Source organism: Boleophthalmus pectinirostris, unplaced genomic scaffold (assembly GCF_026225935.1).
Source record: "Boleophthalmus pectinirostris isolate CB_2022bp ecotype Guang Dong unplaced genomic scaffold, ASM2622593v1 HiC_scaffold_2, whole genome shotgun sequence".
Classification (NCBI taxonomy): Eukaryota; Metazoa; Chordata; class Actinopteri; order Gobiiformes; family Gobiidae; genus Boleophthalmus; species Boleophthalmus pectinirostris.
Genome location: NW_026571152.1, coordinates 12,152,515 through 12,177,519, shown reverse-complemented (window position 1 = coordinate 12,177,519; position 25,005 = coordinate 12,152,515). Strand labels below are relative to the sequence as shown.

The following is a 25,005-nucleotide window of genomic DNA, read 5'->3' as shown; positions in this document are numbered from 1 at the left end:
CAGTCTATGTTCAAACCCCGCAGTCTGCACAAGTCTTCCGTAAAACACGCACATTTCTCTGGTTTTGGCGCAAACGTGCGGATCTGCAGGACTTTGAACTCCTGGACACTACACATTTTCATAATTATTATTTGATATTAAAAAGTTAAAATGCTCAAATTTCACTCAAAAAATATCCATTTGAGTGAAAAGTTTTGGTGCATAGAAACGTGAACTAAAGTTGGACCCAAAAAGAACAAAGTGTTCTCTGAGCCTGAAGTGCAACGGTACCACAAAAACCAGGTCTGAACCAGGACAAAACCAGAACTAAACCCGGACTAAACCAGTCCAGAACAAGTCCGGACTAGGCTCTGATCTGGACCTGGACCCTGATCTAAGGGGGTCCCTGATGCTGCCTACAGTACAAACAGTTTTTAAAACCGAAAAAGCGTTTAAAAAACAAGAGTTATTTATTATTGGACTTTTTAGATCAAGTTCAACCAAAATAAAAGCAGGACTTCAAAGTAAAAGCATAGGACAAACTTTCTGTATGTGTGAAATATTTAAAGATGTTTGTGATTTCTGACTCTCTCTTTTAATCTGAAATGGCTGTACCATAATTATACATTTGTCAATGAGGGAATTTCTTTAACACTTTATTCAGAGCTCCGCGACTCTTTGAACATGGATCTTTTTGTCACGGTGACGTAAATGACGTAGAGACACGTCTGTGACACGTGTGATTGGACAGGAGTCGGTTTAACACCGTTGTTTTTTGGGTTTTTTTCCGGGTTTTTTTTTCGTTCTCCGGAGAGAGCTCGGTCTTTAGCAGGAGCTGTCCGCGGCTGTGGTGCTGAAGGCGGTCACACAGCGGCAGCAGTGCGCCGTGTTCTGAATGACTCGGGTGCAGCGAAAGCCAAAGCCGGGATTTGTTAATGAAGCGCGGGGCACGACGGGACCGCGGGAGGGGGGAAGGGGGGGGGGGCTCCGGTCCAAACCGAACAGGGAATATTAAAAACACCTGTAAACTACAGAATCTGCACAAACCCTCCTCTGCTCTGTCGGTGTCCCCTGAAACTCTCTGGGCCAATCAGAACGCTTCTAACATGAACAAACACGAGACGGTTTTGGACTGACTTCAGCCCAAATCAAACGGAACCTCCAGACCGCAAGAGAACGCACGTCCCGTAAGTGTCTCTGCTTTTTTCACGTCCCGTAAGTGTCTGTGTTGTTTCGCAATTGTTGTAACGTGTTGTTTTGAACGAGTCCAACCCGAGACAAAACCGCCCAGGACAAGATTCTAGAGCTATTTCTCCCATAACTCTGTAAATTCAGGGCGGAACGCTTCGTAACGCGGCGCACCGCAGACGGAAAAGCCCCGTGTTTTCTAAAGCGGAGCAGAAGCGGAGGAATCCCCTCCAAAGCGCGGGAAACGCCACGGCCACGCGCATTTGGAGGCACGGGCACGAGTGCATCCAAGGCGACGAGGAGAGACGCGACTATTTTAGGAACAGCGTTTTATAAAAAGAAATGTGTTTGCGGGAGTCTCAGATGAGAGAATTTAAAGAGACATGCGCCAATCTCACGCCATCCGAGCTCCATGCGCGTGACAAGGAGGCTTTAGTTTTAGTCTCGCCTCATGAGCTTTGTCATTTCAGTCATTTGGCTGTTTATGACACGTGCAGCGGGTTTGAGAAAAACATCAACCATCAATCATGTTATGGTTCCTTTTGACAAAACTGGCGCAATAAACGTCCCTTAATCTCACTTCATTTGGCTCGCAACACCGAACCTTTGTTCAGTAGAAACGTGCAGAAAATGTGTCTAAACCGGACGATCACCGCGTTATTCCGCGCGCCAGACCCTGTCCCTGCCGCCCCTGTGCCGCCCCTGTGCCGCCTCTGCGCCGCTCCACTCTGGGATCTCCTCTACGCTCAGACACAAAGGACGGAGCGGGAGATCTGGCAAAAACCGTGTTCCTTTCGTTCGTTTTCGTTCAAATACAGTGATTTTCATTTTGAGATATAACGTCTCATGATGATGAGAGTTTTTACGGCACGACTCTGAGAAACGCGTCGTGTTCAGTGTTTGGTGATAAAAACGTGCAGGGATAAAAGAGTCGTATTTTTTCTTATTATGATCTAAAAAGACAATTATGAATTTCAAAGATGTAGAATATAATGAGCGCGCGTTTTGGGGAGGGACTGTGCCAAGCGCGTCACGATTACGCACGGACACGAGTGATAAAGAGGAGAAAGTACCAGGCAAAGATCTGAACCTCTGTGTGTCAGATGCCCTCCCATCCTCCTGTATCTCTGTCTGTCAGATGCCCTTCCATCCTCCTGTTTGCCTGAGTGTCAGATGCCCTCTCATCCTCATATATCCCTCAGGTGTTAGACTGAGATGAGGTCAAACGTCTCTAGTTAATCTGCAGATGCTGCGGTGTGTCAGATGCCGTCCCTGTTGTGGTGTGGTCGCAGAAATATAGCGGGAGAATGGACTCTTTCACTGATGGAAATGATGTATTGATAGATTTGACTTTGAAATACCTGAGAATGACACAGAGCACTGTGCACCGTCTGAGAAAGGGATATCACATTCTACTGTATGAACATTAACGACGTGTTTTTAAATGATGTGTGAAACGTGAAATAAGAGTGTGCTGGAGAAGCTTGTGCCAAATTACGCCTCACGATTACGCACAGAGGGAGGGTCCGGTTTATGTGAAGCAGAGCGCATTTAAAGCGGGTTTTCCAAAGCGGAATCCTCACTACATCCAAAGAGCAAGGACGAATGTGTGCACGTGATGTCCGGGTTTAGACCTGGTTTTGTCCCGGGTTTAGTCCTGGTGTAATTTAGGCTGTTTTGCCGAGTTTCTTAGATGAATAGATAAAGCATTTTTATTGTCTTTACGTGATCGCCAGTGCGTGAGATTGTCCGTGCGTGAGACCTTGCATGAGTGAGACTGTCCGTGCGTGAGACTCAGAAATCCCGCGAAACGGCCGTAGATCGAAAGCAACCTGGTAAAACGTGGCCCCACTACTGACGGGCTCGTTCATGTGCCGCTGTGAGAGTGCACGCGAGTCGTGACTGACGGAGAGCGCGCCCCCGGCTGCGTCAGAAGGCGCGTGCACGGAGCAAAGAGGAAAGAGATAGAGAGAAAGGGAGAGAGAGTCGTGACTGAAACAAACCAAATATTTAAACCACTGAACCAGGACTGAACCAGGACTGAACCAAGACTGAACCAGGACTGAACCAAGACTAAATCAAAACTAAATCAGGACTGAACCAGTACTGAATCAGGACTAAACTGGGACTGAATCAGGACTGAATCAGGGCTAATCCATAACTAAACCAGGGACTGAACCTAAACTAAACCAGGACTAAATGTAGTGCCAAGAGCTATATTTTCTTCTGGTTGCTGCCCACAGTGTTGATTCGTGCTTATATTAGTCTTGCTCACTTTAAACAAGAAGGCTCCAAATAAAACATCTGATTACTACACCAACACTTAAGTAAACCAAAACCAGGTCCAAACCAGGACTAAACCACATCTAAACTAGGTCTAAACCAGCTCTAAATCAGGTCTAAACCAGAAGCCCCCTGTGGTTCTTAGATTGTCCTGTCTGTATTTGTGTAAAAGTCTGACACATGTAGCAGAGGAGCAGTGCATGAATGGCTCCTCCTCTCTCTGTCTGTTTCAGCCACTTAGAGCCTGCCTTTGTGAAACCAGAGCAGTATGTGAGGCTGTGGTTGGACGATCAGTGCAGCTGTGTTTCCTCTGAGATTGTCTGTCTAGTTTGCATGTTCTCTCTGAGTCTTTTCTTCTTCCACATCAGCCTAAAATATGCACGACAGCTACCACTGCTACTGACAAGTGTAAAGGGCTTCTGACAGGTTTAAGACAGGTGCGATTAAATTTTTTCTGTTGTTTTTTGTTTCATGTACTCCACATAATCTGATGATATGAAACATTGACATTACAGTGTTTGTGTCAGCTCTGAGTTGTGACACAGTTGTGTGGAAGGGCATTTGGCTCAGACACAGTCTGTGGGAGGGCATCTCGCTTGAGGTGCATGTGAATGATCCCAGTATGGTTTGAAAATGTGTACAGGTTTTGTTTGTGAAACAGAGACTTGTATTGTTGCTATCAGACTAAACCAGGAATGAACCAGGACTAAACCAGAACTAAGGCAGAACTAAACTAGAACTAGACCAGGTCTGAATCAGATTTGAACCAGGACTGAACCAGGACTAAACCAGAACTAAAGCAGGACTGAATCAGGGCTAAACCAGGACTGAACCAGAACTAAACCAGAACTAAAGCAGGACTGAATCAGGACTAAACCAGGACTGAACCAGGACTAAACCAGAACCAAAGCAGGACTGAATCAGGGCTAAACCAAGACAAAACCAGAACTGAACCAGGTCTATACAAGGTCTGAAACAAATCTGAACCAGGAGTGAGCCAGTACTAAAGCAGGACTAAAGCAGGACTAAAGCAGAACTAAAGCAGGACTAAAGCAGAACTAAAGCAGGACTGAGCCAGGACTAGATCGGGTCTACAGGTGCAACCTCATTTAAAAGCCAGTTACTCACCTGAAGTTGTATTTGGCGTGATTAGTTCATGTTTGAGCAATTTTTAATCACACACCCACTGTGACGTACACATGACGTACACACTACGTTCTCCAGTTTTATTTTTTGAATTGGTGATATGCGTAGGATTCAGCAGCATTCCATTTTTTATCTTTTTTTTTTTTTTTTTTAAAACACCCCCCACCATACATAGGAGAGGCCAACAGGATGCAACGCTTTGGTGTGATGACATTTACTGTCTGCAGAGTTGTGTTTTTGTTTTAGTTTTTCCTCGAGTGATGCAGAAAAGAGGGAGCCACTGTCTGTGTGAATGGTCATGTATGTTAGCTTTGCATTCACCACAGGTTTCTAAGGAAGAAGTCAGGGGTTTCTTTTATTAAGCTATTTGAAATAAATATTGCAATTTAAAATGTCCAAATTATAATATAATGATCTACAAGTGACTTGTATTTACAATAACATGCTTTGGTGGCTATTTGCAACACTCCAAGATAAACACATCTCACGAATTGTTTGAATACAATAAAATAAGAAGCTAACTCTCACACATGAAGACAAATTGAACGTTAGAAAAGTGAAAGAGAGCTGTGTGCATTGTGACCTCTCTGGTATGGACACTATGACATCACAGACAGGGAGATTACACTCCAACAGAATCTGTCCTCATTTTAAACATTTATTTCTTTTCAAAGATAAAGGCGTGTCATATGTTTTTATTTATCAAATCATAACTTTTGTGAAAATTAGATATACTTTGACTCAGGTTGTCAAAAGTATCAAAAATCAGATATGGAAATTACGTAGTAATTTGAATCAGTATCGATACTTAAAAAAGTCACATTCACAGGATAGAAATGAACCTTTCCTGAATGGTTTTAGAATGATCTTGAGCTGTATAAGTATAAGTAAAAGAGCACATAGATTAGTGTACACCCATGGACCACTATGGAACCTACCTGGACAACTAAGGAATTACACAGATATCCACATGGTTCTATAAAAGAAAGATCTACAATTTAATGTTGAAAATCACATTCTATTGTCTAAAGAAAGAGTACTTTTTAAAAAATATATATTATTTTATTATTGAATATTGAGTCTATTCCTTATGAAAATTGAGTTTGAAATTTTTGTATCGTGACAACACAGGTTTTGACCTTTGTTTACAGTATAGTTGTTATAGGTAACAGTTACGGAATTACCTCTACGTCTGTCACATCTGCTCAACATTACAGTAACAGTAACAAGTAACACTATTCAAATTTCATTAAAATTGTCAACCTATCTAGCTGAAGGATTCTTGTGCATGTTATAGTCTGATAGGGGAATCGAGGACACAGGGAGAACATGCAAACAGCACTCTTTTGCTGTGAGTGATGGAGGATGAAGCTTTGGCTCTGAAATCTGTGTGTGCTGTGGTGTGATGTTTGTAATGAAGTATTTTAATCTCTGTAACCTGTTTTATAGGCTGTGTATTATTAATAAAATAAATTATTTTATTTGTAATAATAATTTAAATGTATAGAAAGTTCCTGCTGGTTTTGTGTTTGTGAACCATGGATTAAATGCACATCTTTTAGGATTTATTGAAGTGATTTGAAGACAAAATAAAAAATCATACATAAATAAAACATAAAAGAAAATAAGATGATACTTTTATTAAACTTGGACTGATCTCAAGTTTTATTATTATGATTAAAAACCTGTGAACACAAGTGCCACTGTCCGTGGTGCTGAAAACTCCCTACACTTTATATAGAAACACACCAAGACTAAACCGGGACTGAACCAGGACTAAACCTGGACTAAACCAAGTCTAAACCAAGACTGGACCAGGACTAAACTTAAACTGAGGAAATACATAAAGTTAAACATATTGCAGAAAGCCCTCTCATGCGCAGCCAGACAGAGAGGAGTGTGAAGTCAAAGACTCAACCTCAGACTGTACAGGAACTTAACTGATGTTTAAAAATGACACACAAAAAAACAAGACAAAAACAAAACAAAACAAGAAAAGAATTCACATCTAAACTTTTTTTTTTTTTTTTCAAAACAAATAAATTAAAAATGAAACTTGACATGAAGCTTTGAAGTTCACCGTTCAGAATTGAACCCAAATGATAAGAGCAGTGACCCTACAGCTCCACATGACCACATAAACAGTTCTAAACACACACAATACAATAATATGTTCAAGTTTATAAAAATAAAATACACGCGTTTTTAAGTTTAAACAATGTGAACAAGACCCACCATCTGAACTCTTCACTCCCTCTCATCACACATGTTAAAATATTAAAGCAGGGCTAAACCAGGACTGAACCAGAACTAAACCAAGATTAAACCTGGACTAAACAGTACTGGACCAGGACTCACCCAAAACTAAAGCAGGAGTGAACCAGGTCTAAACCAGGTCCACAGTATACCAGAACTGAATCAGGGTAGAACCAGGACTAAAGCAGGACTAAAACATGATCAAACCAGGATCAAACCAGGATTAAGACAGGACTAAAATAAGAGTGAACCAGGTCTGAACCAGATCTGAACCAGGTCTGAACCAGGTCTGAACCAGGTCTGAACAAAGACTGAACTAGGACTGGACCAGGAAACAAGACTGAGCAGGATTAGACCAAAATGAAACCAGAATTAAACCAGAAGTCAAATTAAACTACAAGGTCTAAAGCAGAACCCGAACTAAACAAGGATTAAACTGACACTAAACCAAGTCTAACGCAAATTTACACCAAAACAAAATGGAATCCAACCAAAAAAGGAACTGAAAAGGACTGAATCAGGATTAAACCGGGTCTAAACCAGGATTAAACTCAGTCCTCTTCATCAGGTCTCGGTCTGAATTATTTTCCCGTGACGCCACAGCTCTCTGGACCAATCAGCGCGCTCGCTCGCTCCGGTATTTATTGCCTTGTGTTTGGAGCTTCGTCTGTTTCCCGCGAAGACGCACTGGAGCACGCGCCTCACGGACCACCGGCACGAGGCACCGGGACTCGGATCTGAAGCAGGACTTTGTGGACCCTAATTCTGGACTTTAATGAGGACTTAATACGCAGCGGAGAAGGAGAAGAGGAGGAAAGGAAGAAAGGAGAAAGTGAGGAGGAGAGAGTGAGGAGGAGAGAACCGGAGTGCGCGGATGCTTCAGCACCACGGACAGCGCTCACAGGGACCCACAAGCCCCGCGTGCTCCGGCAGAGACCCGCGCTCGTGTTCTCCTCCAAACGATTTTACGTTTTCCTTTATTTTTTACTTTAGCTTTTTTCAAAGGCAACACTCCGATATTCAACCGAAGAGCTTTTTTAAGAGTTCTAATCACATGTATTTCTTTGCTCATGGATAAAAACTATTTATTTTATCCATTAACGCCAGTGGAAGAAAGCGTTTCTTTCTTGTTCCATTAAACGGTGTTTTTGTTTACACCAAGTCCAGTCCGTCTCAAACTTTCTGCACAAGGACACGCTCCCTCTCCTCCTTCTTTCCAAAGCGCACGGACTGTCTCCAGGACTCCTTGCAGACACTCGATTCGTTTCTGGTTCGGTTTGACCCGCTTTGAATCGGCTCTGGCCCGACTCGGATCGGTTCTCCTCGGGTCTTTTTGCGGTCTGGGCTTGCTGTTGCTGCATATGGAAGTGGGAAGCCCTTACCCCAAAAAGCATCCGCGGAGGACGCACTCTTCTCGGGCTCCTCTCTGACTCCGTCCCGCTCCAACCTCGGATGTAATTTCTCCAAACGTTTTTTTCAGCGGGTTTTTCTCTTCAGAATCTGTTTAAACCTTTTTTACTCTTCACGTTCGGGCCACTTTGGGTCACGTGGGAGCTTTGTTTCACGTGTTTCCACGTGTACACCTCCTTCATTCACTTTAACGGAGCCTCGAACCTGCGGCTTTTTAAACGTCAGAGACAAAGAGATTTTAAAGACTGGACCCACTTCTCGTGACCAACCCCACGTGCACGCCCCGCCACGCCACGTGCACCACGTAAACACGGGGAGCCCCCCGTGCAGCTCATTCACGGAAACACGAAGAGAGGCGACACGGTGTGAATCCCGCTAAAATGAAAGGGAAATTTTAAAATAAACGCTTTTTGTTTCTGTTCTGACAACATTTTATTGTAAAATTTCACTTTTGGATTTATAATAAAATCTGTTTTAAAAATGACCAAACTTGACTCCGTTTGCTCATTCCTACATCACACTGAACAAAACTCACGTTTAATATTAAATCCCATGTCACGTTAGACTCACGTAAACACTGTGTTATAATACTATTCTAAAACTGAAACTTTTCACAGCAAGCTAAAGGCGAGGAAAAAAGAACAAATATTGGCTATTGTAATCTGCAAAAATCCAAGTTTGTGTTATTTGATCTGAGAAAACAGTTGCTCATCATCTTAAAATAAAAGTTAGATACTTTTGTTTTGTAATCTGGAGCTGAGATTGTATTTGTTTTACTTCAAGATATGTTCATAACAAAGCATAATTTTTGAGTTACTCATGGGCTCTAGGGCAAAGACATTTGAAAAATGTCAATAAAAATGCGCAAAACTCTATAATCTGACTAAAAAAAAAACCCAAACCAAACCAAAAAAATAAAATAAAAATCTTGAAATGATATCAGCACAAAATCATCTCTGAAACTCTAAACGTTCAGAGGCAAAAACTTTGGATTGGGAAGTTCTTTGTCAAAATGTACGATTGTTATTTCAGATTTTCTAGTATTTTGTGTATGTGTTGGTTAAACAAAGAAACAACTTTGCTTTTGTTTAAATTGAAATGATCCAGTTTAGTCCTGGTTGTGAGTGAAGAAAACACAATCAAGAGTTATTTTAACTATGACAGTGTTGTAGAGTAAAATAAGTAGTTGCTGATTCACACTTATAGTGTATTTTGAATGTTATACTTCATCAGTCTTAGGCTTTTGTAAAAAATAATAATAAGAAGAAGAAAATAATATAAATAAATAAAATCAAGAAGTTACTGTCAAATTCATGTTGCATGTTGTTAACTAGTTTTATCAGTGTTAAGCCTTCAACAACTTAAAAAATGTAGTATTAACTAATTGGAGGGTGGAGCGTATATTATATTGTGAAAGTGTTAACCGTAAGAGTTGAATTGACACTCCTGAATTTGCTGTATGGTTTGTCCTGGATTAGTCCTGGTCTAATCCTGGTTTAGTTTTGGTTGGGTCTTTGTTCTTCAGCGTTCTCTCCAAATTTGTGCTATTGTGTGTACTGGACACAGTGAGATTTTTAAATGGTGTAATTGTTTATAATTTTACTTAATATTTTCTTCATTAAATCACAGTTTGATTAGAACTTTATTTAAACGTACGACAGAAACACTGATGCAGTGATGACGTCACTGTGAACGCTCACGACTCGCCTCCATTTTATGTCTCTACAAACCAAGGATTCAGACAATTCTAGTTTAAACTTGGTGCAATTCTACTATATAGTCTTGGTTAAATCCTAGTTTAGTCCTGCTTTAATCCTAGTTTAGTCTTACTTTAGTCCAGGTTTAGTCCTGCTTTAGTCCCAGTTCAGTTTTATTCCTGGTTTATACCCTCCTCGGGCCCATAGTAGCATTGTGGTGTTTTTCCTGTTGGAGTCTGCAGCTTCAGTGGGACGTCACTGGGACTAAAAATAAACCCCCCACCCTCTCTCTCTGTCTCTTTCTTCATTTCCCCTCCTGTCTCTCACTCCCTCTGCTCCTCTCTCCAATTGACTGTACAGTCTATCCTCCCTCTTTCTCTCTCTCTCTCTCTCTCCCTCTCTCTTTCACAATGATCAAGTTCAGGAAGAAAATACAGAACTGTTTCTCTGTTTATGTTTTCATGTCTCTCTGCTCTGTTCTGTTTATCAGTTTGAGACTGGACCCTTCTCAGATCTGGTTGGGGTCCTGATCAGAACACAGCCCTGGTTTATGCCTCTTATTAGTCAACATGCTTTTATAAAGTTTTATAAATTTACTGTGTGCAGATTTGGTCCAGTTTGGGTCCACATTTAGGTTAGGTTGTTTTATTTCTACCCCCTTTCACATTTCACTCATGTATATTATAGACACACATATGTAATATTAGAATAAAGTATCGCAGTGCTCTAGAATGATTTTTCCACAAATAATGAATCACGTCTTGCTAAAAGACTCATATATTAAATATATGAATCCAGATTTTGTCCAATTTAATCCACCTAGTGCCTGAGTCCAGATTTAGTCCACTTTGAGTCCAGATTTGGTCAATTTTAGTTCTGATTTAGTCCAGTTTGAGTCCAGATTTGGTCCGCTTTGAGTAACAGTCTAGATTTAATCAAATTTGAGTGTAGATTAGTTCTACTTTGAATCCAGATGTAGTACACATTGAGCTTCTTTTTACCTTCAGTAGAGTTTCACAATTCCAGGTCTGAAATCACCCAAATGATTCTAGTAAAGGTGTATGGAGTTTAAAAACACAGTGGAGCACTTCCTGTATTACCTTCTGCATGACAACACAAGGTGGAACAAAGTGGTTTCCATTTCAGAGAAGAACTCTGCCTAAATATGCAAGGTCTGTGTGTTAAACAGGTGTGAATGAAACAAAACACAACTCTAGGTCTGTTTGCGATGAGGAAACATTACAGCATAGATCAGAAAACATCTTAATATGGGACCTTAAAAAAAAAAGCACATTTCACTACAATTCATGTTTTTATAGAGACAAAGTTTTTTATTTTTGACTCATGAAACATTACACCAAGGAGCTTTTTTAATTTAAATATTTGTTAAAACTATTTTCAAACAAACTCTTCATTCAAATCATCATTGTGTTCAGTTGAATTTAACAAATCATTTTAAACCTCAATTCAACTTTGATAACACTGGTTTGTTTACATTTTTGTATAGATTTTTTTTCAAATTTTGAAATCACAAATATCACTGATGTGGTTTGTGAGTTTGTGTGTCACAGAAAATTCATGGAAACTTGTCGGATTGTCTTTGTTTTGTTTTTATCATATTAAGTTTAGAATTTCAGTTTCACTTGACATTGACACGTTAAAGTCTTTTCACAGAGTGGTGTGTGATGTTTGAGGCATTTTAAAGTCAACAAATAATAAAAGTTAAAATCCTAAACTAAACCCAGAAACCAGTGAATTTCCAAATAAAACAAATAAAGATTTATTTTTTTTTAAACAGAAATAAACAGCAGATTTTCTAATTCACTTTAAAAAATTTAACTTCAGTTTTTAGTGTTTTTGATGACATGTGCTCCTCTTTTGGCAGACATTTTGAACACTTTTTAACTCCCAAACTGTAATTGCTCAAAATGATTCTTCAATAATTTTTTTTTTTTTTTAAAGCCATAGAATTTTAACTTTTCAAATCTCTCACAGGTTTAAAACATTTTACATTTTGATCATTTTCAAAATTGTAATTCAAAATTTTTCAGACTTAATCTCAATGGACATAACACAGGAGATATTTTGACCACATTTTACAAACAGAACAATACCTCAGATTTGACCATTTTGATCATTTGATAGTTCTTAAATGGTTTGCAGTGGTCCAAAGTTATTCCTCGCTTACCTTATGCATTCTGAGTATCCTAATTATTCACAACGATGAGTTTATAAGCACTTTTCACAACTCTCAGAAACCAGAGAGGAGTTTTGCCAATCACAGTAAAGCTACAATACTGCACTTCTTGATCACTAAACAATACAACGCTTTATATTTAGATCCAAACAGTACACAGCTGACATATTTTGACCTCAAGAGCTGCTTATATGTACTGGGGGAAGAAACATTTGGCTCAGATACATGGGAAAATTCAGGTAGGGCTTAAAAACTTTGTACGCATATTTTCTCCTAAATACTGTTACTTTAAAAACATTATCTAATCAGGTTTGGTCCACTGCTCCTAACAGGTTTAGCCCAAAGACCTGGAAGGATGGGTCACACCCAGGTTTAAACCAGATACACTGAAGGATGAGTCAAACTCAGGTTTAACCCAGCAGATGACAAAATCTTATATCTTATCTTATATCTGATCTTTAACCTCATAAAATATTGCAGTGCACAATACAATTAACTCTTCTATGACATAACTAAATCCAAAGGCATGTTAAAAATCACACATAAAACTACACTGAACTACTAAACTTTAGCAACTTTACAACAGGAAAAGTGTGTGTGTGAGTGTGTGTGTGTGTGTGTGTGTGTAGTGTGTGTGTGTGTGTGTGTGTGTGTGTGTGTGTGTGTGTGTGTGTGTGTGTGTGTGTGTGTGTGTGTGTGTGTGTGTGTGTGTGTGTGTGTGTGTGTGTGTGTGTTTGTAGGGGTGTGTGGGGGGGTGTGCGTATGTGCGTGTGTGTGCGCGTGCGCGTGTATGTGTGTCCTGAAGGAGGTCTACATTTAAAATACCCTATTTATTTTGATCAAATTACCAAAACACTTTCTAATGTTTAATAATAAAAACACACAACCAGATTCTGCTGAGCTCACACAAAATGTTGTCCCAAAACTTAACTCAATTATGCCTTATATGGTCATATATATAATCTACAAAACATTTATTTAAAAAAAAAGAGTACAATAAAAATCAAGTGTATACATTTAAATACTGTGACAATAAACATCTGAGAAGTTCAGTGTGTCTGGTCTGATGCACCACATCAAAACTCAAACTAAATACAGAACTACTTCTGGACCTGAGCAGGAATAAACCAGGACTAAATCATGTCTAAACCAGGACTAAAGAATAGAACAGGGTGGAATCAGGTCTAAACTAGGGCTGGAACAGGACTAAACCAGGACTGAATCAGAACTGAACTAGGACTAGAACAGGGTTGAATCAGGTTTAAACCAGGATTAAATCAGGACTAAACCACGACTAAACCAGGACTAACCCAGAACTAAACCAACAGGACTGAATCAGGTCTAAACCAGGACTAAAGGAATAGACTTAATCAGGTTTAAACCAGGGCTAGAACAGGACCAAGCCAAGTCTAAATAAGTACTGAATTAGAACTAAAACAGGGCTAGAACAGGACTGAATCAGGCCTAAACAGGACTAAATAAAAACTAGAACAGGACTAAACCAAGACCGAATCACCATCACTACCATGAGGATTAAACTGCGTTCAAACCAAATGTGATCGCCCCAAAAAGATGTAATTTCAAGTTCAGATGAATGACACAAAACCAGGCGTGAGAAAAGACGTAAGAAGTTCTATCTCTGGTTTAATCCCTACGTATTCTCGTGCTTGTTCTGAATCTCGCGCGAATCTAAACATGGTAAAAACGCGCAAGTTTTGGCGAATCTTTTGGATCCGTTCACTTCAAAGAGCCGTTCAAAAGAATCTTTTTCTTTACTTATAAGGCAGAAGTCTATTTTATCTACAAACTATCACAGAGAGAAATGACCAAGGCTCAGATTTATTTAAAATGTCGAGAGTCTGTTAAGCCTAATCCTGTCACTACAATAATGTGAAAACGGTTATTATGATGGCAGATGTTTTTGTGCTCAAAACTTTCACTCGTGTCGCCTACTCTGTTTCTGCGCTGATTCCTGCGTTGGTTCAGCGTTGAAAAGTGCAAAAACACATCAAATTTTGAAAGGAAAAGATTGGGTTCTTTTAAAAACTTTGATTCGGTTCCAGTAGTTCACGTTAACCGTTTAAAAGACTCGACTCGTTCACGAACGTCACATCACTAGTTGAGACCATAGACTGTGTTTGGGACTCGAACAGGTTTGGAGTCACTAGCCGAAGCGCGTTCTTGATCTTTTTTTTTTTTTGCTTCTTTGACTAAAGACTCGTGCGTAATGGCGCTTCAGCGACAAATAAATGTACGAAACCAGTGTTTTCCAACCAAAACACTACTGTACCAGATGTGTTTTGGACAAAAAATATGACATTTTAGTTAAATTAATTCTCACATGCATTTAAATGAATAATTCGCCATTTTGAGTGTCCTGGGTAACTTCGGAACCAGTTTAAAAGCAAAACCACCATCACTGACAAACAGAAAGAGCCAAAGCACTGAGACAAGGAAAACATTAGCACAAAAAAGTTATTTGGTCATATTTTAGTTTGCGTCGTGACGTGGAATAGTTATAACAACAAAAGGATATCACGACTTAAATAGGTTGAAAAACTATTAAATCATCACAACAATGAGCAATGTTTGGACCGGGATTTCAGTCTCGTCACCGGGAGTTTCTATAGGCAAAACTATGGGTTTAACATGGGGGGAAATCGATTTGTGCAAAATCCAACTGGGTAACACGTGCGTCTGTTTAAATACGAGAATCAGAGGCAAAGTTCGTAAAATCTGAATAATATGCTCTTTTTAAAACCCTACATGTAAACGTGTGTCACAGCTCGTACCCGTCTGACTCTGGCTGCGTTCACGTGACGAGCACATTGTAGAGTCCCTATAGTTTAAACTGAGCTGGGGGACAGGTCAGTATACTGTGGTGGAATTTACTGTGTATCTGTCAGATTGCAGATTTGTTGACTTGGTTTATGCTTCATATCTCTGTAATTACTGGGCGTATTTGCACGAAACTAAAACTGGCACAAAGTTCAACGTCTTCTGTCAGTATAAAGAAGCTAAAGTGAAACTATTTATTCATATACGATACGATAGCGTCAGAAAGTACATGATTGTAGTAGTTAGCTGAAAGGGCTTTAAGATGTAAGATTAATATGACAAGTTCGCGAAGTCAGTTTCAAACAAATAATGAGAAGGTTCAGCATTTGTGGATCATACGTTTGGAGATTTCTTTAAAAAATAGTGAATCTCTCATAGGGTTACATAGACCCCTGCTCCATCTAAGATTATGAAACCACTAGTTTCTAGAACATGAACGTAACTTGTACAACGTCCTTCAAAAGTTTTACATAAACACACATCCCAATAAATGCTGAACTGTTGCGGAGATGAATTTCTGAGAGATAGAAATTAATGGATAAAAGGTTGCTCCTATACACTAAACCTGGTGCGTCTCAGCTGTCTCTTCTTTCACGTCCAAATTGAAGAATTTAGTTGATTTATATATTGATACATGCGTAAAACAAAAAACAAAAAAACACGTTCTGAAACATTTTCATTTGAGTTATTTGAGTTTAAGTGAATTTGATATAACAAGAATATATGTACAGTGATAAAGAAAACGTAAATTTAAGATGTCCTGTTTTGGGGTTTTGAGTTTAAACCTGGTTTGTCCCTGGTTTGGGTCTTGTTCTGGTTTTGTCCTGGTCTAGTTTTTGTTACTGAATTTGTCCTTGGATTTGTCTGTGCGACCGCCTCAGTTTTTGTCCTAATTTGGACCCTGTTTTGCTTAGCTGTGTGGTATAGTTCTGGTGCAGTCCTTAGTCCTGGGTATAGTTCTTGTTTAGTCCTGGTTTGGTTCTTGCCTAGTCTCAAGCATGTTATTTGCTTGCGTAACGGTGTTTTTTGTTGTTACGTCTCTTGGAATTTAACCTTAATTACGCACCGTCTTTCATCTAAGTCCTGACATTTGACAAAAGTGTCCTCCACCCAAACACTACAATCTCAATGTAATAAATGTGATAAAGATACAAAATACAATATATGATCCGAAAGTTCAGAGCTGCGTTTCCTCTAAAAGGTTTGGAGCTGTGGAGTGGTGCTGGGAGTGTGTGAAGTTTGCGCAAATCCCCCAAATAAATTATGCCATTAAACCGATTCATTTAGTGCAGTTTTTTGTCGAATATGAAACTCTATAAAATTATTTTTGTAATTTACATATTTTCCTTGGCATTTAGGGTCGTAACGCAGAGTTGGTGAAGTGTGTGTGTGATGTGACAGACACACGGACATTTCGGAGTTTACTTGTTGCGAATTACGTCCAGATGTTGTTAAATGAGAGGTATAACGTAAGTATAAATGTATATATTTTAATCAGAGGCTCAACTGTGCTTTTGTGTGTGTTTTTAGATGACAAAATGAATCAGGGAACCATGCGTGAGAGACGGAGGGAGAAGAGGATACAGCCCGGGAACAGAAGGGGAGATCCGGGGGAGACGCACGGTGGAAACGGCTATTCGTCCCACCAAAAACGGTAAAAACTGGACTAAAAATTAACTAAAGCCTGTCAGTGAAGTGTGTGTGTGTGTGTCTGTGTAACAGTGTGTGTGTGTGTGTGTGAGGGGGATAGCCAGGGAGAGAGGATGGGTTTTTAAATGTATCCTTTAATTCACGTGGTCCAAAAACGTGCTTATCAGGCGTATGTGAATTGTACTTAATTGTAATTTTTTTTTTTTTTAAGTTTTGTTTAGTTTGTATTTAGTTTGTTTTTTGTCTCGGAATGCGTCTCGTTTCTTTCTGAAATGGGTGTAGCTCAGGATTGTCCTCGTTTGAACCTGCTGCTGTGGAAGACCCGGTTTGGTCGTGTTTAGGTCCTGTTTAGTCCTACCTTGGTCCTGGTTCAGACCTTAGTAATTGATTTGATGCAACACAACTATACGTACAGTGATAAAGAAAAAGTAAGTTTAAGCTGTCCTGGTTTGGTTCTTCTTTAGTCCTGGTTCAGTCCTTGTTTGGGTTTTGTTTAGTCCTGGTTTAGCCCTGGTTTGGTTCTTGTTTAGTCCTGGTTTAGTCCTGGTTTGGTTCTTGTTTAGTCCTGGTTTGGTCTTGTTTAGTCCTGGTTTAGTCCTAGTTTTGTTGCTGCACACACGTGTGTGTGTATGTATGTATAATACAGGAAAAGTAATGTCAAAATGTTAGAAAATATGAAGAATAATCTATAATGAAATTGTAATTAACCAATTAAATTACTGTTGGACTGGTTTTGTTGAAGTCCTGCTTTAGTTCTGGTTTTAAAACTGTGTGCTTATATAGTTCGTCTGTCTGAATGTGAACCTGCATTAGTCCTGTTTAGTCCTGATTTAGTCCTGGTTCAGACCTGGTTCAGACCTGCTTTGTACACTGAGGATAATCTGAAAATAAAGATCTTTATATTGACTAACATGAAGTGTGTTAGGGCAAAAGTGACACTGACGATGATGTGAGGAAGGTGTGTGTCGTGTGAAGAGGTATTAAAAAATAAAGAAAAGAATATGTCAGGACTGACCGCTGCAAACATGGTGATAATAGTCCATTAGACCTGGTTTAGTTCTGGGTTAGTCCTGGTTTAGTCCTGGTTCGTTTTTGGATTTGTCTATGTAAATGTCAAAATTTTTGTCCTAATTTGAACCACGTTTAGCTCTGTGGTGTAGTTCCGGTGCTGTGTTTAGTCCTGGTTTAGTCTTGCTTTAGTTTTTGTACAGATGTGAGTTTGTGGCTGCATTTGTCTGTGTAGTTGTCAAAATTGTTGTTCTGGTTTAAACCATGGTTAGCTGTGGAGTGTAGTACTGGTTTAGTCCTGGTTCAGCCTTGGTTTAGTCTTGGTTTAGTCCTGGTTTAGTCCTGGGTTAATCCTGGTTCAGTCCTGGTATAGTCTTGGTTTAGTCCTTTTTTTATTTATTTATTTTTTTATTATTTAATATGATTTTATGTTTTATTTCTACATTTTCTGAGACCCGCACAGGCTTAAAGGTGAACTCGTCAGACTCATGTCCAACAGTGGAAAGTAACAGTGGAAAGTATTAAAAGTATTTTAAATACAATCTTAGGAAAGTGTATTTTACAGTGGATACTTTTTACTTTGATTTCACTGCATTTAGAACAGGTACTTTCCTTTCTACTGAATTTTTAAATTGAAAAGTTTAAGATCTGCAGACATTATAATCTGATTTGAGCATTCCTTAAGCTGCATATGGCAGCTTTTCATATTTTTCTAATTGTGACTAAATGTTTATATAGTTTTACATCATAGTGGCAGTTTGTGGAAAAATAGTTGAGAGGAAAAATACATAAATACAGGAAGTAGCTCTGAGTTGTAAAACAGAATCCCTCTGTCTATGTCACCAACACAGAAAACTCCAACCAACATGCAAAGACAATTTATGCAGTTTTAGGCATTTGTCTGACAGTTTAAACCTTCATTTAACTAACTAATGTTGTTGCCATTTATTTTTAAAGTCTAATCATAACTATTGTGTAATTTAGACACATTTTGTACCTTGTTTACATTATGGTTGTTAGGTAACAGGACTGGAATTATGTCTACGTACTGTTTGTCATATCTGCTTTCAACCAGCAAGTAAATATATAAACTTAACCAGATTTTTTTTTTTAAACTAGGTAAATGTTTTTGTAAAATCTTAAATATAATGTTAACTATTTTTAGTGGAAAAAGTATCCTAACCTATCATATGCACTTTAAATGTTGTGAGTGTAATCTGAAAGGACTATTGTATAGCACTATTGTCTACTATAGAACCATCAGTGAAGTAAAACAGCTAGAAGCATGTTGACAAAAATCTTGTCAATAACTTTTGCTATTTTGATGGTTGACTCAAGCTCCATACTCATATTGCAGTAAAAACATCATCAACACCACACTATTATGATTTTTAATAGTTATAATGTCACCATGACCATACATACATGACCTTACATGTTTGGCAAAGTTGATTTTATTTGTACTTATTTGTATTTAGATTTGCACTGAACATGTACATGTATTTGAGAAGGAGAGAGTAGCATACACTGCTTAAAGGTTTTGAGTTGAGGTACAAACACAAGAACGGACTAGAAATGGATCTAGTCGCTTCTATTAATCAAAAATCTGCAGAATTCTTCATAATCTCTGCATTTACCTGTGTGAAATATTTGTACTATTTTACTCTGAAAGTACATTTTTAAAAGAATGATTCAATAATTATTCAATCTTGTGTGTGAAATACTTTGACTGGAGTCATTTGTGCCCTGTATCTGTACTTTTTACTTTTCGTGCATATGACAGACAAAACTCATTTCACTAAAACATAGTTTACATTATTATATTTATGGTTTTACTAAAAATATTGCCTAGTCTTTTCAGTTTTTTTTTTTTTTTTTTTGGTCAAGTTTATCATTTTACTTCCTCATTGGACATAGACAGCAGATGCGACATATGTAGAGGTAATTCCATAACTTATCTAGCAACTATAATGTAAAGGGTCAAAACTATAATGTAAAGGGTCAAAACTCTTCTAAATGACACAGTAGTTGTGATTAAACTTTTACAAATAACTGACAACACCTTTATTCAGTTAAATAAATGTTTGAACTGCCAGAAGAATGCCTTCCTTGTGCGTTAATTGTCTTTGCATTGTGGATGGAGTTTTCCGTGTTGATGACAGACTGTAGGTGGAGGGATTCTGTTACACAACTTAGAGCTGCTTCATGTATTTTCCAACTTTTTTTTTTTCTTTTTTTTTTTCTACAGGTGCTATTCTACCAAACCAAGTCAGAATTTGAAAAATATGAAAACCTGTCATATGAGCTTTAAACACAACTAGCATACACACACACACACACACACACACACACACAGCAGAGAAACAAAATGGATGTCATGTCTTCATTAAAAACAACAGTTCAGATACACAGAGATACATATTAGTTTTGAGAGCTTTTGTCACACCCCTTTTTTTTGATTAATCAATCAGCAGCACGTCTTTAGTCCAACAAGAATTTATTTAGTCGACTACAGCCCTAGTGGTGTGTGTGTGTGTGATGTTGGTGGGTGAAGGTGCAGAGTCACTCATAGAGCTGCATTATTTTAGAAAAAAATCAAAGTGTTTTTTTTTTCTTTTTCTGACAAGTATTGTGATTACTGTTAGATTTGGATTTCTTTTAAAAAGGTAAAAATGTGTAGACTTTGTTAACAGAGAGAGAATAAACTTTGGCCTTTAAACTAAGCCAAGAATCCCATGTGTTTCAGAACATGTTTGTAGAGGTCTAAACTACAGGGTTAACAGCTTTTACATAGAATAAGACCCCCAAGGAGACACAGGGAGGGCATCTGATACACAAACTAAACTACATGTACAAGATTTTTCCATAGCCTTCACGACTGCCCAGTCAAACTGACCATCAGTGTGGAGTGGAATACTCACTGAGGAATCCAGCAAGAAGGTTCAAAACAATAGCTGCTTTTGAGTGGAGGGGCGTTGGCACAGCAAACCTTGTGTTAACTTTGAGTTTTTGTGTTTTTGCAATACTGATGAAACTGGGCCCAAGACTAAACCAGGACTGAAGCAGGACTAAATCAGGATTTAACCAGGAATGAACCAGAACTAAACCAGGATGTAACCAGAACTTAACCAGGCTGAACTAGGACTGAACCAGGACTGAACCAATACTAAATCAGAACTAAACCAGGACTGAATCAGGATTAAACCAGTATTCAACCTTGTTTACTGAGGGAGTCTAAGATAAACTAGGACTAGACCAGACCAGATCCTTGTTTGGTTTATACCTGAGAGAGACCACCCAAACCAGTCTATGTTTACAGTGGGAGGACTAGTCTCAGATCAAGACTCTGCTGTTGTCTGGATCTGGTTTCTGTCTCAAGAAAGATTTAGTAAGCAAATAACATATGAAAGACTAAACCCCGGATTGGGCCCAGACTAAACTACTCCACACTTGATGATTTAGTCCTGGTTTCATCTTACTTTAGTCGTGCTTTAGTCCTGCTTTATTCCTGCTTTAGTCCTCTTTTAGTTCTGGTTTTTGTCTTAATTATGTGCTTGTGAAATTACTAGTGTAGCCACAGATGCCCTGGTACACACACAGACAGAAGCAAGGCTGTCAATCTGCACCATCAGCCCCTGAGACCATCTGAACACTCACACACCAAACTAAAAGAAGTGTGAGTCAGGACTGAAGGACTATCTCGAGACTAAACCAGGACTCAATCAGGACTTTGTTTAGGATCAGTCCAGTTAAACCAGTCCAGGTCTAGTCCACTGGTGGTCCAAGATCTAGCTTTGGTTTTGAGTAACATTTTAAATATTTACACACTCACATATGCTGGGTTTCCATGCTTGTTGGAGACATTCCACTGATTTCCATTTATTTCTTTAAGACTGACTCCCAACCTTAACCATAGTCACTACTCACCTAATCTTAACCAAACCCTAAGCATGTTCTATCTAATAATAAAAGGAATTTTGTCCCATAAGAGGCATGTCTACTGCTCTCAAATGTATAAAAATGTTAAAAATGTGATAAACCCAATAAATAAACAGCAGAATGAAACACTTAAATTAGTTTGTATCTATAATGAGTCTAATTTTTCAACACTCAAATCTTATAGTACAGAAAGAAAACAAACATTTCCCTCTAGTACAATGGTAAATATTGAGCCCCTAAAACTTATTGTTCCATCTATGCATACTACATCTATAGAAAGATAAGTGTTGTTGTTTGTTGGTGAGAATGTGCATTTATTGAGAAGATTTTTTTCTTATCGATAGTGTGAAACTCAGATTTTGGTGAGAAAAAGTTATGTTTGGACATTTTTGTGAGTTTTGTGTCAGAAATGTCTAAATTCATATTTTGTTACTAAATAATTTTTCTCTTGTGATTTCAGGTTAGGTTAGGAGATATGACCTCTGTAGGAGGGGAGGAATCCATCTGTCTGACTCCACCTGTAGACAGCGCATGGACATCTTGAGTGCCCAGAGTGAGGGCATGTCACAGATGTCCACAGGACTATGTACCGTCCCCCCTGCTCTTCTCCATGTACACTTTGTTAAGATGATCACGTCTGAGACGACACCACCCTAAACACTGTGTTCATCCCATAGACTGTGTTTAAGTAAATGGACATAGCTAACATGCCAGATGCCTTTTCCAAATAGGAAGTGACTATGGCCACGCTTCTGACTCCATTGGCTCACTTTCTTTTGATAAACTGTCAAACCTCTGCAGCTGTAAGGCCTGTAACCCATTCTCCAGGACCCTGGTGTTTTTATTTAATTATTCTGCCCCTAAATTAAGATATGAACATTAATAACAAACCAATCTGCTGCCTGTTTCCTGAGTTTGCCCCTACTAGTGTTAGCCACAGGTTGACTGACAACCTCGTTGCTGAGCATTCGTCCTCTGCCAAAGCGGTGGTGCGAGCAGGAGGGGGCGTGTACCTTCAACAGCCTTGATCCTGATTGGCTCAATAACAACTGTGACTCTCTAACACCTGTCACTTTATAGCACCTGTCACTCTGTAACACATGTTAAACAATTTACTGAACCATAGTTAATCACCTTCCATTGATAGTTTTAGTTTTAGTTTTTTGCACTTTTGTTCTGTTTGTTCTTTTTTTATGTTTAAACTTGCCTTAATAATAAGGGAGATGTTTACTCAGAGGTTTTCTGGCTTTGGAAATCAACAATATGAAAAATGCTGAGCAGCTAAACGGCTAAAACCATAAAGCATGTTAATTTATTTAGGATTTAAATAGTAAATCATACATTTGGCAATATTATTATTTCCAATATTTCTTGGATTAATTCAGGTGCTTTATGATTTTGGATGACCTTAACCTCTGCTGTGACTTCATACTTTCAAATCGAAATGTTACATGGATATTATATTTTTGATATGAACTTGATGTGTTAATAATTGCTTTTATTGAGTTGCTTTTGTTTTGTGAAATAGATGATTTTCAACAATAAAATAAAATAAAAAGATGCTGGAATTAAATGTGTGTTTGTTTATTTATTTATTTATTTATTTAGTTTAAACCTGGTTTAGTCCTGGTTTAGTCTTGGTTTAGTCTTGGTTTACACCTGTTCCTGGTTTAATCCTGGTTCAATTGTGGTTTAGTGCTGGATTATTTTATAGTGTAGACCTGGTTTAGTCATGGTTCAGTCCTGGATTTGTCCTTGTTCCAGTGTTGTTCACAGTTGGCCCGAGTTGATGTCGAGATGACCTGAATGATTTGTCCCAACAGAGATACAAGAGAGGACAGGCTTACACTAGATGCCCTAGCTGTCATTACCACATATTTGCATCTGGAGCAGACTGTGTGTGTGTGTGCTCAAGGGCACAACAACAGAATGTTATAATTTAGTGTTTAGTGATTCTTATGTCCGTAAATGGATTTTACCAGAAGCTTCAAACTCTCTGCCACTGAGCCACTGACGCTACATGATCACATATATATATATATGCATGATTTTAAAAGAAATTAATATTATAACGATGAGACTGAAATGTGAACTGCAAACTTTTATCCAAGAATCTAATGCATTTCGGAACATGTTTGTAGAAGTCTAAACTAAGGGTTAGCAGCTTTTACACACATTAAGACCCCATGGAGACACAGACAGGGCATCTGACATACAGGAAGGGTATCTGACACATTGGCGTACAGCGACATTCCAGGACATGTTTGTAGAGGTCTAAACTACAGAATTCTACTCCATAAAATCTATATACTTTCTTGGTTTAGTTTCACATTAGTGGTGTAATCTGATTCATTATTTGATAATTACAACATTTCAAATGAGGGAATTCTACAGCTAGTCACACGTATCACTGAGGAATGTGTTAACGCAGCATCTAATCTGAATCATGTCATACAATATGTACTATGACTAACACTACTACTATACTACAGCTAACCCTACAGTACTGTAAAATACACATATGTACTACTAGTAGAGGTTATACCATTGTACTACTACTACTACTATAACCTATAATATATAATTTTACTACTCATAATTCTACTATGACTAATGCTGCTGCTGAATACTATAACTACTTCTACTATTACAGAATGTACTAGAGATTGACTGATACAGGTTTTCCATGACTGATGCAGATTGGTTAGAATCCAGAGCAGTCGATGGTTCATAAGCTCTGCTGATATTTGTTGGCAGATTTGCAGATTGGACCTGCAACATCTGCAGCCACGTCTGCCACTTTCAAACAGGGCTCCAGTCACAGAAGACGTGTGTAAATCCAAACCCCTGAGCGCAAAGTATCTATGGTCTTTGGAAACTGTGGTGTTGATGAGTACTACTACTACTAATATTACAGTATGTACTATGACTAAGAGCATTACTACTACTACTAGTAACCTACTGCAGAAGCCATATCTGCCCTTGGACTTGCTGAGGGACACACAGCTTCCAGTTTGTGCCATCAGCCTCTCTGACCACCACCTATATTTCAAACTGCATTCACACAAGAGGTAGGTAAAGTGTCTTGCCCACAGACACAACAATACTATTGCTATCCCAAGCTGGATTCAAACTGCTAACCCTCAGGTTCTAAGGTGACAGCTTTTCTGTCATTTGAAACACTGCTGCTATTACTTTCCAAATTCATTAAACAAAATCTGGTTAGTTAGTCCTGGTTTACACAGGATTTAGACCTAGTCCTGGTTTAGTCCTGGTCCAGTCCTGTTTTAGACCTGGTTTGATCCTGGTTTTGTCCTGGTTCAGTTTTGGTTTAGTCATGGTTTAGACTTGGTTTAGTCCTAGTTTAGTCCTGGTTTATCTCTGGTGTGGGCAGTGCAGTGATGTCTCTGGTGA

The 25,005-nt window shown here is 38.7% G+C and overlaps 1 long non-coding RNA gene across 1 annotated transcript; it reads left to right on the top strand.

Annotated features, from left to right (window-relative positions):
• Positions 1-1,014: 1,014 nt before the first annotated feature.
• LOC129409502 (uncharacterized) lies at positions 1,015-23,042 on the top strand. Its single transcript, XR_008632441.1, has 3 exons — positions 1,015-1,166; positions 16,525-16,648; positions 22,052-23,042. It is a non-coding gene; the product is annotated as an uncharacterized LOC129409502 (long non-coding RNA).
• Positions 23,043-25,005: the final 1,963 nt, after the last annotated feature.